The sequence below is a fragment of the Oratosquilla oratoria genome, chromosome 1, assembly GCF_046742065.1.
Source record: "Oratosquilla oratoria isolate Oo_2021 chromosome 1, ASM4674206v1, whole genome shotgun sequence".
NCBI lineage: Eukaryota > Metazoa > Arthropoda > Malacostraca > Stomatopoda > Squillidae > Oratosquilla > Oratosquilla oratoria.
Window position 1 is genome coordinate 15,393,735 of NC_134777.1, and position 15,657 is coordinate 15,409,391.

A 15,657-nucleotide genomic window follows, 5' to 3' on the forward strand; every position below is an offset into this window, starting at 1 on the left:
AAAATAAAGTGATGTAAACGATACTGTGCTGTCGCAATCTCTTTCACACACACACGCGCGCGCGCGGTTGGTAGAGTCCCCGACTGTCACTACGGTGGTCCGGGTTCGAATCCTGCCCAGGGCTGAAATAATTTCAATATCACTGCGCTTCGGGTCGTTACTCCAACTCTCGTGGGCGGGGAGTTGTGTGTGTGTGTGTGTGTGTAAGGTCACAGCATTACCCATAGATCGGTCATACGAGCTCTGAGCTCTTTTACGGGAGGGAAATAGCTGTCGATCACGAGTACAACAAGTGATCCAAAAGACTATGGTGAATCTCACACACACTCACACACACACACACACACACACACACACACACGCACACACACACACGAATAAGGGACAGATTGGTTTCACACTTCCTAAATCGGTTTGCTATCCTTTTCTTCTGACTGTTGCCAGATGATTTTACTCACCCTCGTGGCATCCTCTTCATAACAAAAGGACTATGGCCTCACTTAACCACTTCCACTCCAGGACACATTTCTCTTTTTATTCTGGCTGTCGCTATGTGATTTTATTCATTCCCGTGACCCCTTTCTTGACAGCGCTTACGGAGATGCGAATCTAGTCCCACGTGATTTGCCGATGGCGTCATCTATACTCATTAAGCTCCGTGATCCAGTAACGGTACTTACATTTCTCAGACTGTTTCGACTAGGTAGTGCTCCCAGTCCCAAAAAATGGATACCTAACCCTATTCTCTTGAGGATAGGATGGTCATCCTGTAGTGGACCATAAAGTCTGAACACTATCCCATTCTATTTCTTCCCTTAGTGTAACCCAGTTGTCTCACGTCTATATACTTTTTGGGAAAAAACGTTCAACCCTTCTTCCGTTATCATCTTTCCATAATTGTGGCGCTCAAAGAAGCCAAACATAAGCCAAAGACAAAATTGTTGCCATTTGGAGATGCGGGGTATCGATCCCCGTACCTCTCACATGCTAAGCGAGCGCTCTACCACTTGAGCTACATCCCCAAGTTCACAATCTTCTGGGTCTTCTCAAATCCTATTATTGCGCGCCAGTTACAACTTGGAGAGAGCTGGCGGGGCACAACAGACGCCAAGGACGGTGGAACGTTCTCTTTGATTCCCGAAGAACCCCGTTTTCTTTCACAACAACGTTAACATCAGTAAAGTTTTCTATGCGAATGTATCTAACTGGAGATATTAAAAAAAAAAATGTAAAATTAAATTCAGTTTAGCAACCATTGGAGTCTCAATCTAGACCAAAGACCTCACCCAACCTCTCCCATAAATTGCAATTCTCCGCCAACCTTTGCCGCAGCACTCCTGCAAACTTCTCTCTCTTGGCTATCCACTTCCTACCAAGCCCTCTTTTCCTATTCTCAGTATACAGTCAGTAACACACATTCTTCATATGTTATCCTTTCTTGTGGCTACTTTTTCTACCCATTTCCGCTCCTATCTACTCATCCTGTGATGGTTGTTACTTTTACTCAGGCTTTACTTATATGGAAATTATGTTGAACCAATAAACCGAATGATAGTTTCATTTTAAGTCTACGGTATCCTGTACTCTCTGTTGGTTGTCAGGCCGGACGGCCCTTCACCGCTTTCACTATGCCTCTCCAGATGGTTCTATCCTCTGCCAATTCTTTCCAGTCCTCTCTTTGTGCCACCCTCTCCACGTCCTTCTTTACTCCATCCATCCATCTGTACCTGGGTCTCCCTACTGGTCGTCTGCCCTCTACTCCTCCTTCCATCACCTTCTTTGGTAGTCTGTCTGCCCCATTCGTACGCAGTGTCCAGCCCACCTTGCTCTTCTTCCCCGTATTTCATCCTGAATGTACGGTTGCCAAGTCTGATCTCTAACCTGTAACCAAACAGAAACTTTGGGGATGCGGGGCATCGATTCCCGTACCTCTCACATGCTAAGCCAGCGCTCTACCACTCGAGTTACATTCCCATACATTGGTATCGAACTATCTTGTGATTATGCTCATTGCAGAAGTACAGTAGGAGTGTAGGAACGACTCAACATTGGGCCAATCGTGGTCCGTTCTCTCCGATTCAGCGTTGACTCCGTTTTCTTTCAGTGTTTCATTCAAAATATTCCTGAGCAATGCATGGAAATCTAATATTTTCTTATTCTAAATTGTCATCACTGAATATAGACATGGAGGTAGTCGATGATCGATAAGGAATTTGGTGAAAATACTTGTTTAGCCAATACAATTTTAGATATTTTGGGGGAAAAAACACTATTCATATCTTCCAAAAGCCTTGAAATATTTGCAATACCAGCAAAAGAGGCATTATGATTTTTTTTTATTTTTTATTTATCTATTTATATATTTCATTTTTTTTTTTTCCATCTTCTCGCCAAGGAGCCATAAATTTCATGTTCCCCCCAAAACAAGACGGTACGTAGATTTGCCGCCTAGGAAATGACTATTGAACAGTGGAACTCTAATTTTTCCAAGCAAGTGTAATACTTTGGTTAAGTAGGTGTCGAGGGCGGCGCACATACTCATTAGTAATTATAGAAATTTTGGGGTAGTATTAAAAAGAGGTTTCGGGTTGTCATGTAATTAAGTGAATTTTTTTATACCTTTGGAGAAGGATGACCTGTGAGTTGAAGCAACTAGCCGGTATATTTAAAATGTTGTTTCCCGCCTAGCAAGTATGTATTGCTCAAAGAATCTTCTGAAGTTATTCAGATACTACAACTTGAATATATTGTAAATGACTCTGAAAACGATAAAAGCCGTTCTTCGCCTTTGCAGGGAGGAGCACGGAAAAAAAAAACTATAATGCCAAAGTCCTGGAAAATAGGATTTTTTTTTTTGGCGGGGTGATTAATTATGGGTTGGAGATATCAATCATTTTCTCTAGACATGTATGAAGTGGGAGTGCTCTACAATTTGAGCTACATCCCCATACAATAAACAAGTTGCAGCCCTTGGCGACTATAAACCACTGCAGAAGAGAAAAAGTAGAGCTGTTGGGGGATGAGATAACATCAGACCGTTCGCGGTGCGTTCTCCCTGATTCGGCAGTCTCCGTTTTCTTTTAGGTCTTTGATCGTGCCGTTTGAAATATATATATATCTTATTATCTAATACTCAAATCAGACAGTGACATGAAAATATCAATTCAGTTCTCTAAACATTTCTTGTTAGTAGAGACACAAACATTCTGATAATTCAATCGTTGTTGTCAAAGAAGACGGAGGTCTAGGGAATCAAAGAGAACGTACCACCGTCGTCCTTGACGTCTATTTTGCTCCGCCCAACTCTCTCCACTTGGGTTTGCAACTGGCCCGCGACAAAAGGATTAGATTAAACCTAGAAAGAGTGTTGAGTACCTGGGGATGTAGCTCAAGTGGTAGAGCGCTCGCTTAGCATGTGAGAGGTACGGGGATCGATACCCCGCATCTCCAATTGTGAACTCTTTAGTTGAGTAATAACCTCATTCTGCATCGATTGCAAATGTGATAAAGACATAGTTTATCCCCCCCCCCCTGAAACATTATAGCCACAAAACAACTGTGTTCCACAAAGGAAAGGTGACACTGAATTGTAGAAATTGAGCGGGACTGTATATACCCTTAAGTGTTCACTGCAGGATCACCGGTCTATCCTCATAGGGAAAATAGGGTATGGTACTTCTTGTTGAAAGTGGGAAAACAGATGATTAGAAATAGCTGGATCAATCAGTCCGTTGCTACTGTATCCTTATACAGACCCGAGGGGTCCAGGAAACCGGCAACAGCCTGTAGGCGAGAAGAAATGCTGTGCTGTTGTTTGGGGAAAGTTAGTGTGTGTCATTGTAGTATTAAGTATTGTGTGTGCCTTCTGTGTGGTGGTTGCGTCTGAGGAAGTTTGAATCTATGGCCAGTGCTATTCTGCGTTGGTACTGTCTTAATGACGAATGGTGTCCTGGTTGTAGGCTTGTTAATGTGGTTTTTGTCGATTGTGGGAGGGGTTCCTCCGTGGGTTTTATATCTGTGAGCTGTTGTTGTGGTATTGAGCTTGGTGTCTTTTCTTGAACGATCTGTTTATTTATCTGTGTATAAATATGCTTCTGTGTGGATATTTTGTGTGTTAGATGTCAAAATGTAGTTTTGCTGGTGTAGTTTTCTGTTGCGTTCTGTTGGTTTTGTTTGTGACCTACAATGTGAATAGTGTGTATTGTTAAGGGCTCTGGTGTAGAACTGTGACCCTGTTATTTTCATGTAATGTTCTATTGGTATGAGTTTGATTTGTGTGTGCAGGTGTCCTGTAGGGGTGGTTTTGATGCATTCTGTGATTAGTTTCAGTGCCTCATTCTCTAGTTTATGTGAATTTCTTGTTTTCGTTTTGCTGTTGCTGGTAACCACGCTGGAGTTCGGGAAAAAATCCCCACCGAAAAAAACAAAACAAATAAAAACGCCTAGGAAAAATGGCACAGCGTAAAAAAGTCCCACATAGGGAAGTCACTGGCGGAAAGAAGCTCCTCCTTGAAAATACCCTGGTGGAAAAATGCTCCAATTTATAGAAAACCCCCAAATAGGCGCAAAAAAGCAATTAACAAAATAAGACTATTTTAATAAAACTATATGTTTACTGAGGAAGAGACAACTTAACATAATACAAAGTTTAGGCTAGATTATATAAATATAATATAATATACAAAGTCAGCACTACTTAAAATAGATCTACGTTATAGTGTAAACCAAAATAGAAATACAAAAACAATGTCATGAAATAGTAGTTTATAAAAGTTCTCTTGGTCGGTGGGCTATAGTTTCTCGTCCATTTTGATTATCTTAATTGGAAGGTGATCAGATGATAGGTCTTGTGTGATTTCCCACGTGGTTTGGGTTTGTGTGGAAGGATATCACATTGAGGTGGGGACCACTATATCCCTCCTGATTGCAAAATATAAGTCTAATCATCAATCAATTGAAATTTCTAACCAAATGCCTCCCAACGCCTACATTAAATAGCACCACTCTGCATAAATTTGCCAGGCTACTCCTACAATCATCTCTATCTTGGATTCTCCCACTCTAGTTTCTCTTCTCGCCTTTTCTTCACTTCATGTATATTGAATCAATGAGAAATAAAATTATTACTACTGTATTATCATTATCAAAGTCTCCATCGGTTATCCTTCCTTCTGAATCTTTGTTGTACCCATTCTCGCATCTCGTTTTAATTGTTTTGTATTATTTTTTACTCCTCATTCAGGCGTAGTCTATGTAGAAACGACTTTGAAATAACAAACCTAATAGTGTCTAGTTTTAAGTCTGCGATCGGCTGAATCCAAACCATAAAGACATGGAGATGCGGGGTATCGATCCCCGTACCTCTCACATGCTAAGCGAGCGCTCTACTACTTGAGCTACATCCCCATACAATATACAAGTTGCAGCCCTTGGCAAGTTTTAACCACTGCAGAAGAAAGTAGAACTGTTTGGGGATGGGACAACATCAGACCGATCGCGGTGCGTTCTCCCTGATTCATCAATGTCTCCGTTTTCTTTTAGGTTTTTGATCATGCAGTTCGAAATATATATATTTTATTATTTCATATTCATATCCACCTGTGCCATCAAAATATCAATTCAGTTTTCTTAACATTTCTAGTTAAAAGAGACACATTCTGATAATTCAGTCGTTGTTGTGAAAGAAGACGGAGGTCTAGGGAATCAAAGAGAACGTACCACCGTCCTTGACGTTTATTTTGCTCCGCCCAACTCTCTCCAGTTAGGTTTGCAACTGGCCCGCGACAAAAGGATTAGATGAAACCTAGAAAGAGTGTTGGGTACCTGGGGATGTAGCTCAAGTGGTAGAGCGCTCGCTTAGCATGTGAGAGGTACGGGGATCGATACCCCGCATCTCCAAATATGAACTCTTTTGTCTTTAGTTGAGTACTAAACTCTTTCTGTATCGATTGCAAAGGTGATAAATACATTGCAATAGTCAACTAAATATTACCCAATGGATTTCTATCACTATCTGTTTCCTATTGATTCCAACTCGCTTTCTTGTAGTCAAAGTCATCTGCCAGTAATTTTCTAGAAGATGCACATGGAATGATGACTAATACAATATATTAATGTCAGAAATAACTTTCATCTTCTAGAAATTTACTGGCAGATGACTTTGACTGCGTGGAGGTGAGTTGGGAGGAATGGGAAACGGATAGTAATAAAAACCCATTGGGCAATATTTTGTTAACTGGACATGAATTTGAAGAGAAGACACTTCAGCAAGACGGGACCTCCTAAAGAACCTGACGTGACTGAACTTTAGAAGGTTATGTGCCCCCACAAAAAGGAGTGACCATGTTGTTTGAATTTCTGTTGGCCAGAGACGCAGAACTTATATGAGCCATACAAAGCAGATTCCATTTTGGGAATACATATTTCTCTGGTTTGAGTACTTTTGTGTAAACAAACCAGGAGGAATTCACGAATGGTAACAAAAGTGAGGATGAATGGAAACTTTAAAAGCCTCTACAACATTGATGTAAACAAAATCATACCAACACTTAGTGGAAAGTAAAGTCGGTTAAAGAACTGGTTTAACACAAAAAATGTGAAACGGCTGAGGAAGACACAGGTGCATCATGGAGAAAATTGAAGAGAATATGAAATAGAATAACTATGCAAGAATATAGACGGGCCACAAATTATGGCGTCCGAAATACCATTTATGTTATTTTCATATAGTAAGACCGCTCTTATCCTTATCAGTTTACCACGAAATACATGAGCCTAGTGACCAACTAAAACTAAACTTACACCTGGAGATGTGCTCTACCACTTGAGCGACATTCCCTTCTAGAGTTAATTAACGCTTTAATCTATTTTCGAGACAATAAAGGACCCCAAATTGATTGAAGTAAATCTCTAATATTTTGGGTAGTCAAACTATTTTTACGTCGTTATAATATGCAAAGCTATTACAGTGAGTCCGCGTTATACGGTACATATGCATTCCTGAAAACCTTACCGCAAATTGAAATGACCGTATACCGAACCCAAGTTTCGACTTATGGCAGACGTACCTTCTCCCTGCTCTTTCCTCTTCAAAATATCTAATTTTACCTCCAAAACATGAGCGGATACCGTATCTGTGAATTTTTCTTACCGTAAATAGAATCGAGGGTAGTAATTACCAAATACCGTAACTGTGAATTTGCCGGATAAAGAATTACCATATAAGGAGGACTCATTGTATTGTTATTTTTGTGTAATCAGGAACTCCACTTGTTCAATTCATGTACAAACAAATAAACCAACTCCGTGGTCCATTAGCTTCAGGGAAAGTAGAGCAGGTCTTGGCAGAGGCACAAAAAAACCCCAAGACCAGACGAAGAAGGACGTTTTCTCTGATTCAGAGACAACCATTTTCTCTCACGGGAGCCGCCTAAACCCATTTGGGTTTCAATAACGAATTCCAGGTAAATGTATCCTATGGAAATGTTAGATGTTATTGCACTGATTTTTCTTTTCCTTTATAAGACGCTAGTACATTATGATAATAAAAGAAAAACGACATGTGTGGAATTAACAAGGTAGAGTCAAACAAGGGGTAAATGCGTGGGCCACTTGCTTACGGTTATGAAAATTAATAGAAAATGTATGGCGGAAGGTAGGGGAAATTATCTTCCATAGATCTGGTAAAAGTATATGCTACAGTAGGCTATGAAGCTTCGTGAAAAGAGATCGACATGATGAAGAACGAAAACGGGAGGTGAGGAACATGTATAAAAAGACTAATCTGACGCTTTCTCCAGCTAATGGCACTGATTTCATTCAGGCTGTCACCATGCGACTTTATTCATCTCCCTGGCACACCTTCCGCAGCAAAGGAGATATATCCTATATCTCCCTCTTCTATTCAGAGCGAAACTTCTTTTAAGTGTCGCCAGGCTATTTCATTAAATTCTGTGGTGCCCCCCTTTTTGATGGCGGAAAGAGTTGGTTTATTCGAAACGTTATAGTGGGGACGTTCATTTAGTTCCACGTGACTTACTCGTGGCATTCGACCAATTAATGATCATTATACCATTCGAACCCAAATATCCACCTCACACACCTTAGTCAAACTGTCACAATACCCTTAACTGCTGTGTCCGGCCTGCAAGAGGCTGCCCCGGTGTAGTCTGTGGACAGCCACAGGAGGCAGATGCCCCCCCCTCCCCAACACACACACTTCCTGGAGAGATCATAACGGGTTCGCGATGGAGCGACTTCAGAACCGCTGAGTCCCTACACCGAGTTTCCAACATCCGTCCACTCACCCAACACAAACACAAACTTCACACGAGACACCTAGAAAAACTGCACGACAGACACAAACACCTGATACAACACATTACACCTAGACCACACCGTACAGACTATCTGTCAGCTGCGCCCCTCCCACGTGCGGTGTACACGATAAGTCGTGTATAGCCGCGCTGATCAATAATGTATCCCTTCACCAGCTTTGACTAGTGATAACAACAATGATAATGATAGTAATGATGATAATCTAACAACAACAACAATAACAACAGCAATAACAATAATAATGCAGATAGCCCATTGTCAGGCTATAAGCATACATGTTGGAGGCATCAACCCTCTATGATACACACACAGCCATATCGCAAACAAAACTAACACAACTATATGCACAAACAACTACATAAACTTTTTCTTCTACTGGAATTATTTCCATTTCTTTCTCTCCTACTACATCTTCTCATTTCAGTTTACCTACCACTAAAATTATTTCCAATTTCTCTATCTTTCCCTAAGACTAAACCTCCTATTCGTTTTCTTTATTGGATGAGGATAAGAAGAATAAATATTCCCACGTAACCTAACGGCTACACATCAATCGCAGTCTCCAACCCCAAGTCTCCTGCCCATACCTCCAAAGCCACGACACCACGAAATAAATATCCATTATCGCCCGGTGGCAAAAAGCCATCTTTTATACACTACTACTATCTCTTCATTCTCTTACAGACATTCTTCCCCTCCCACAAAAACCGATCCCACGTGAGCGGGTGGCCTAGCAAATCACAAGTCGCTACAATGACCCACACTAACATTCCCCAAACAACAGCACAGCATTTCTTCTCCAAGTGTATGGTTCCGCTTACAGCCTATTTCCGGTTTTCTGGAGCCCGCGGGTCTGTATGAGAGAACAGTACCAACGGACTGATTGATCCAGCTATTTCTAACAATCTGTTTTCCCACTTTCAACAAGAAGTACCATACCCTATTCTCCCTATGGGGATAGACCGGTGATCCTGCAGTGAACACTCAACGGTATATACAGTCCCGCTCAATTTCTACAATTCAGTGTCACCTTTCCTTTGTGGAACACAGTTGTTTTATGGTTATAATATTTCAGGGGGGGGGGGATAAACTATGTCTTTATCACCTTTGTAATTGATGCAGAAAGAAGTTAGTACTCAACTAAAGAGTTCACATTTGGAGATGCGGGGTATCGATCCCCGTACCTCTCACATGCTAAGCGAGCGCTCTACCACTTGAGCTACATCCCCAGGTATTCAATGAAGTTTCTAAGTCTGGTCTAATCCTTTTGTCGCGGGCCAGTTGCAAACCTAACTGGAGAGAGTTGGGCGGAGCAAAATAGACGTCAAGGACGGTGGTACGTTCTCTTTGATTCCTTAGACCTCCGTCTTCTTTCACAATAACGACTGAATTATCATAATTTTTGTGACTCTTCTATGTTAAGAAAACTGAATTAATATTTTGATTCCACTGGTGGATATGAATATTAAATAATGAAATATATATATTTCGAACGGCATGATCTAAAACCTAAAAGAAAACGGAGACATTGATGAATCAGGGAGAACGCACCGCGATCGGTCTGATGTTGTCTCATCCCCAAACAGTTCTACTTTCTCTCTACTGCAGTGGGTACAGTCGCCAAGGGCTGCATCCAATTTATTGTATGGGGATGTAGCTCAAGTGGTAGAGCGCTCGCTTAGCATGTCAGAGGTACAGGATCGATACCCTGCTTCTCCATGTCTTTATGGTTTGGATTCAGCCGATCGCAGACTCAAAACGAGACATTATTAGGTTTCTTATTTCAAAAGTCGCTTCTATATAAACTACGCCTGAATGAGGAATAAAAAAAATAATAATTAAAACGAGATGCGGGAATGGGCAGAACAAAGAGACAGAATGATAGTAGATGGAGAGTCTTGCTGGCCATACGTCAAGAAAAAGGGAGAAAAGGAGCTAGATTTGGAAAAAGCACCGAAGATAGAGAAGATTGTAGGATTAGCCTGGCAAATCTATGCAGAGTGGTGCCATTCAATGTAGAGACTGGAAGAGGCATTTGGTACAAAAAAATTCAAAGGACATGATTAGACTTTAATTTTGCAATCAGGTGAGATATTATGGTCGTCAACCAAGTTCATGTTTATGTTATTCATTTCACTGGTTGTAGAAGGTTGTAAGTCACAAATAATTTCGTAGAACACCGCGCCACCATTTTATGTTATATCTATATATTTCCAACATAACAAGTTTTCAAACACTTTTAGTAATCACATATATGTCCTTACACAAAGGTAACCACACCAAAATACCAACGTAAATTAGTTCGTAAGTCTCGGGTCAACGTCCTCTCTCTCTGACTGACACACTCTCTGCTTCTGATTTTTATTTCTCTTCTTCTCTTTGGTCTGACCTACAATTGGACTCACTGAGTTATCCATTTCTGTATATTCTTCTATTCTTTCTACTTCCTAAATGACTTTGTACATTTTATTTTGTCACCAATATCTTTTTTCATAATATGAACTATGATATTTTCTTTCTGAAATTATTCTATCTGACCATTGATATACTTTAAACTTAGTTCTATTCTACCTTCTGATTTTGGCATTCTGAATTCTGCGTCTTCCATATTTGTTTTTCATCACTGACTTATCCTCCTAGTGAGTGATTAGTCTAACCTGTCATCAGTCCTGATATGACTAGTTTCCTCACACATTTGTTATCTTCTGATACCCGTATTTCTGAGTGCGTAGCTAATCTATTTTTCCTACTAGCATACAATGCAATACAATACACTGGCAAGATATCAAACACCTTGCCCTGGCCAAACTGCCTTAAGAGCTTTATTGTCAACTACTCCTGGCTAAACAAAAAATCCCAAACATCTGGAAAAGAAACCATAAAACTTCGGTCTTGAAACCAAACAAATCGCCAGAAAATCCCGCATCATGCAGACCAATCTCACTACTTTCCACAATATCAAAGTTGATGAAAAGGATGATTGCAATAGGAACCAAATCTGAAATACCCATTTCCCCAAAAATCAAAATGGTTTCAAGGAGGGCCACTCTACTCACAAACATTGCACAATTACTAGATGAATAAGAAAAAAATATGTGGTGATTACAGATAGACAAAGTATTTGACAAGGTCCCAAGACACATAATATAAAAAAATATATATATATTATTACAAATATCGGTACAGCAGGAAGACAGTGCATGGTAACCTAAAACAAATACATATCTCAGGTACAAAAAGAATCCCTCAAGGTGTAACATTTTCATCCATACTATTGAACCTTTTTATGAATGATCTACCAACTCGTGAACAAGGACTAAATACCAATGTTCTCTCATATGCATACGACTTGACAATAATAATCCAGCATAGTAAATATAAAATTGCAGCAAACACCAAACTCTACTTGAACAAACAGAAATAATGTCTCAGAATAAAAACTTTGCATTCATATGACATTCAGCCCATATATCAACGACCTGGCTGCAAAAATTAATCAAGAAAACAAACCTATACAAAATCGTCACTACCACTGACTTTGGAAAACAAAAAACAAAAATGAATAATCATCTATTAAAACTTTATAACTACACCACAGCGTGGTTACCAGAAACAGCGTAACGAAAACAAGAAATTTACAAAAAAAAAATAGACAATGGAGCACTGAGAGTATTTACAGAATGCACCAAAACTATCCCTACAGAACACCTACATACAGAAACAAAAATCATCGAAATAGAACATGACATGAAAATGACACTATCACAATTCTAAACAAGAACCCTTAACAATGCACAGAACGCAATGTAAAACTACACCAGCATCATCATACTACTTAGACATCTACCACAACCTAACACCCAAACCATCCAAAACATCCATATAGAAACATATTTACACCCAGATAAATAAACAAGTCCTTCAAGAAAAGACACCAAACTCAGTACAACAACAACAGCTCCCAGATATAAGACCCACGTAGGAAACCCTCCCACAATCGACAAAAACCACACTAGTATGCCTCCAATCCAGACACCATTCGTCGTTAAGACAGTACCAACGCAAAATAGCACTGGCCATAGATTCAAACTTCCTCAGACGCACCATGCACCACACAGAAGCCACACAATACCTAATACTACAATGATCCACACTAACATTCCCCAAACAACAGCACAGCATTTCTTCTCCAAGTGTATGGTCCCGCCTACAGGTTGTTGCCGGTTTCCTGGAGCCCGCGGGTCTGTATAAGAGAACAGTAGCAACGGAGTGATTGATCCAGCTATTTCTAATCATCTGTTTTCCCACTTTCAACAAGAAGTACTATACCCTATTCTCTCCATGGGGATAGACCGGTGATCCTGCAGTGAACACTCAAGGGTATATAGTCCCGCTCAATTTCTACAATTCAGTGTCACCTTTCCTTTGTGGAACACAGTTGTTTTATGGTTATAATATTTCAGGGTGGGGGGGGGATAAACTATGTCTTTATCACCTTTGTAATTGATGCAGAAAGAAGTTAGTACTCAACTAAAGAGTTCACATTTGGAGATGCGGGGTATCGATCCCCGTACCTCTCACATGCTAAGCGAGCGCTCTACCACTTGAGCTACATCCCCAGGTACTCAACACTATTTCTAGGTTTCATCTAATCCTTTTGTCGCGGGCCAGTTGCAAACCTAACTGGAGAGAGTTGGGCGGAGCAAAATAGACGTCAAGGACGGTGGTACGTTCTCTTTGATTCCCTAGACCTCCGTCTTCTTTGACAACAACGACTGAATTATCAGAATGTTTGTGTCTTTTCTAACTTGAAATGTTAAGAAAACTGAATTGATGTTTAGATGTCACTGGTGGTTATGAATATTAAATAATAAAATATATATTTCAAACGGCACGATCAAAAACCTGAAAGAAAACGGAGACAGTGCTGAATCAGGGAGAACGCACCGCGAACGGTCTGATGTTGTCTCATCCCCAAACAGTTTTACTTTCTTCTGCAGTGGCTATAGTTGCCAAGGGCTGCAACTTGTATATAATATGGGGATGTAGCTCAAGTGGTAGAGCGCTCGCTTAGCATGTGAGAGGTACGGGGATCGATACCCCGCATCTCCATGTCTTTATGGTTTGGATTCAACCGATCGCAGACTCAAAACGAGGCATTATTAGGTTGTTATTTCAAAGTCGTTTCTATATATACCACGCCTGAATGAGTAGAAAATATCACAAGACAATTAAAACGAGATGCAGGAATGTGTAGAACAAAGAACCAGAAAGATAACAGATGGAGAGTCTTGCTGACTGTCAAGAAAAAGCGACAAAAGAAGATAGAGTAGAAGTACCCAAGATAGAGAAGATTGTAGGAGTAGTCTGGCAAATTTATGCAGTGGTGCGATTCAATGTAGATGTCAGAATTTTCAAATGATTGATGGAAAGACTTAAATTTTGCAATGTGAAGGGATATTGTGGTCGCCAACCATTCTCATATAGCAAGACCACTCATATTTATAATTTTCCAACGAAACACATGAACTCAGTGACCAACTCAATCTAAACTATTACACTTGGAAATGCGGGGTATCGACCACAGTACTTCTCGCTTGCTAATGGAGCACTCTACCACTTGACCTTCATTTCCTTATAACGATAATATTAACGCTTTGATTAATATTGGAAGTAATAAATGATCCCTGATAGAAGTAAATCTCCAATACTTTGAGTGGCTGGACTGTTTTTACGTCGTTATACATATGCAAAGCTATTATTGTTATTGTTATGTAATCAGGAATTCCACTTGTTCAATTCATGTAGAAACAAACAAATCGATTTAGAGGTAAACTAGTTTTAGAGAATTCTCTAATTCAGTCTCACTGGAGTCGTCCATTTGTGCTTCAGCGACAAACTCCAGGTAAATCTTATCTATAAAAATGTTAGATGTTGTTGCACTGATGTTTGCATTTCTTTGTAAGAGGCTAGGGAATTATAACATAGGAAAACGATAGGTGTGGAATAAACAAGGTAGAGTTAAACAATGGGTAAAGTGCGTGGACCAGTTGCTTATGAAAATTAATAGAAAATGTATAGCGGAAGGTAAGTGAATTTATTTTTCATTGATCTGGTAAAAGTACTTGCTACGGTAGGCTAAAGCCGCACTCACGGTATGGATACTTAGGCCGCTTTCACACGAATGTTTCCGTACGCGCGTTCGGGTGCGCCGCGTTTTAACTTTCAATGGAGTTCAATGGGACCGCAAAACGCGTCGTGTGAAAGGTCCCATTGAACTCCATTGAAAGTTAAAACGCGACGCACCCGAACGCTCGTGTGAAAGCGGCCTAAAGGAACTGCGCCGACGTAGGGGGCCCCGTGCGTCCTTGAGAAGCACTCACACTATGGTGACTTAAGCCCCGTCACGCGCAGACTAAAGCCGGGTCCGAGGTCCATATATGGACCTTGGCCGGGTCCACATTTGTTGCATTTCCACGTATCGTATCATCTTTGCGTACCACCTAGTGATACGATACGGTGCAACAGGGTATTGTACCCACTTGTTGCGTATCCGTATACAGCAGGGGGATACGCAGCTAGTGGGTACAATACCCTGTTGCACCGTATCGTATCACTAGGTGGTACGCAAAGACGATACGATACGTGGAAATGCAACAAGTGTGGACCCGGCTTTAGAGGTCGTAGCGAGGTATTTGTCCAAATTGCCGCGCTTCGGGAGATGTAGCCGCTGGAGGAAGGGCGACGGAAGGTCGAAATAGGTCGTGCCGGGTTTCAGGAAATTCTGAGCATGCACGAAACAAAAATTGAGTCGGCGGTCGATCAGGTCGAAAATTTGGACGGTACGATTACGGGATGCCTTCGTCGTCATGCGCCAACCATTATGCACTGTCCGGTTGGCGTGTTGCGGCGCCTGACTAAACAGTAACATTTCAAAACAAATTGATAATAGTTGTATCTAATTTCATTATAATCGGATTGAAAATTGTGAAATGTTAACCAACATATTAAATAAAAAGACTAACATCGGGAAAATGTGGAGAGCATTAAAAAAACATTTAAAAAATAATGATAAATAAACAAAGTAAAATTAATCTTCCCAACGCACGAAGCAGTTAGAGCAACCCAAGACAAAAACCATCACCTAAACAACAAAGTGACATCAAGTATTCAAAACTAGCTTCAAGCCCACTATACCAGAAAACAGGAAAATGAAAATAATCAAAGAAATATATAAAAGCAAACCACACAATGAAGCCACCTACTCCTTTCCTCAGAAAAAAAAAAAAACAGAGAAAGAGCAATAAGAAACTAAAAATC

The 15,657-nt window shown here is 40.5% G+C and overlaps 3 non-coding genes across 3 annotated transcripts; all 3 read right to left on the minus strand.

The window, feature by feature from the left end:
- Positions 1 to 949: 949 nt before the first annotated feature.
- TRNAA-AGC (transfer RNA alanine (anticodon AGC)) lies at positions 950 to 1,022 on the minus strand. Its single transcript has one exon. It is a non-coding gene; the product is annotated as a tRNA-Ala (tRNA).
- An 8,471-nt stretch (positions 1,023 to 9,493) lies between these two features.
- TRNAA-AGC (transfer RNA alanine (anticodon AGC)) lies at positions 9,494 to 9,566 on the minus strand. Its single transcript has one exon. It is a non-coding gene; the product is annotated as a tRNA-Ala (tRNA).
- Positions 9,567 to 12,883: 3,317 nt separating this feature from the next.
- Positions 12,884 to 12,956, minus strand: TRNAA-AGC (transfer RNA alanine (anticodon AGC)). The gene has a single exon. It is a non-coding gene; the product is annotated as a tRNA-Ala (tRNA).
- Positions 12,957 to 15,657: the final 2,701 nt, after the last annotated feature.